This window comes from Antrostomus carolinensis, unplaced genomic scaffold (genome assembly GCF_000700745.2).
Source record: "Antrostomus carolinensis isolate BGI_N321 unplaced genomic scaffold, ASM70074v2 scaffold14033, whole genome shotgun sequence".
NCBI classification, from domain to species: Eukaryota; Metazoa; Chordata; class Aves; order Caprimulgiformes; family Caprimulgidae; genus Antrostomus; species Antrostomus carolinensis.
Window position 1 is genome coordinate 39,950 of NW_010307445.1, and position 1,967 is coordinate 41,916.

The following is a 1,967-nucleotide window of genomic DNA, read 5'->3' on the forward strand; positions in this document are numbered from 1 at the left end:
ACTGCAGAGAGGGATGATGTTATGTTTGTTTATTGATTTATCTTATACAAGAAGAAATGAATTTCCCTTGGCTCCTTCTGCGATGAAATGGTTTAATTAACGTTGAAACTCTGCACAGGACGCAGCAGAGCTGCTCATGGTTGGCATGGGCTACATCTATAGAATTGTTTCAGAGAAAGGAAAATGTCAGCTTGATAAAAATGGAAAGTGTTAGCGTGCCACGTGCTGCCAGGAAATGGGGCTGCTACCCTATTCTAAACCTGGATCAGACTTTTAATGAAATTCAGCTTGTTCACCCCACCCTTTCGACATTTAAAACTAATTTAGTGGGATGCCCCCCCTCCCCCCACCGAGGGCCAGCAAGTGCTGCCGCAGGAGGCTGTGGGGCTGGGGAGACATGCAGGCTTGCATTTAATAACTTGACATCACAGAAAATTGGAAAAAAACCCCAACACATATGTAGGTTTATGGTATTGCCCTCTGCAGTGGAGGCAGCTGAGCCCCGGGTGTCAGGCAACCCCTGTGCGCCCACCTGGCTGCTCTGAAATCCAGACCCTGCTGTGCCCACAAATGCAAAGCCCACTTGTGAAATCAGAGGAAAGACCCGTGATGGATGAACTTCCACAAGGACCAGCAAAGCTGCTGGCCAGCCACCAAGTGTGGAAATAGCACAGAGGCCTCTCGCTGCTGGGGTGGGGACAAGGAAGGACAACATTTCAGGTGGTGATCAAGCTGCTTTCTGCCTTACAGCCCAGGCACTGCTCTCTCATGCCAGGTATTCACAAGCATGGCTGAACTCACGCTTCCCTTCCCTGCAGGACAGCACCTTTCACCACATAGCTCTGCTACAACAACACTTCAGCCAGACCTTTACCTGCAGGTCAATACCAATCTGCTATTTCAACAACAACATCCACACCAGGGCAAAATCCTGACCCCCCTTGGGGCGACGGAGAAACCTCCCGCTGTCTCCCCACAGGCACAATCCTCACCCCACGTGAAGACACTGACAATTTTCAGCACCAGGACAATTTTCAGCCATCGAGGCTTACAGAAAGCAGCTGCTGCAGCAGAGGAGGCCGTGTCCCCAGGCTGGGTCCTCCAGCAGCCACCAGCAGGGAGCTGCCACCCCTTCCCAGACCAGCTCCTGCCGGTCACCAGCGGCGGGTGTGAATCTGCAGCTCCCCGCTAAGGAGCAGCCGATCCGATCGGGTCCAGCTCCATCAGAGCAGCGGCGTTTTGCACAAAGCTACCAGCAGCACCCAGAAACAGCCCAGAGCTTTCATCGCACCAAAATCACTTCTGTTCGGGTTTCTATTTTTAAATCTGGCTGCTAAGGGACATCACCCTTCATCTTGCGCAATTTCCCCTCTGTAGGACATCCACCAGAGAACTTCAACACTGACAAGAGAAGCCAAAAAGCACTGTGGAGGCAGACACCAGCAAAGGCAGCACAGCAGTAAATCAAATCCTCAGGAACATATTGCAGTTGTACTGAAGATAGATCTGCATGAAAGGGTCTTATTACCTTTTACTGTGAGAAACCTGAAGCAAACACTGTCTGGGAGAGGCTGCTTCAAGTTGCAGCTATTGGAGAAACACTTCAAAATCTGGCTAGAATAAAATCCATGGAAGCCACCATGCCTTGGTTCCCCTGATCACCAGGAACATCTCTGACCCTCTACATGTGTCATGCAGAGGGAGAGAGGCTGCAGAAACAATTTTAAAAGAATCACCTGAATGCCAAGCAAGCTGGTCCCAAGGCACCAGTGCTGGCTTAGATGTGCAAAGCAGCCCCTGAAATCCCACAGCTCTGGATCTGATGTTCCTCTTGGGGTCCTAAACCCAAACTTTGCCCTTCAAGAGCTGAGCCAGGGTCTTGCTTCAACTGGTGCTGCCCTAGTGTAACCCACCGCCTGTTAGAGATGTGGGGAGGCTTCCTTGTGCACAGCCTCATAGCTCTGTGG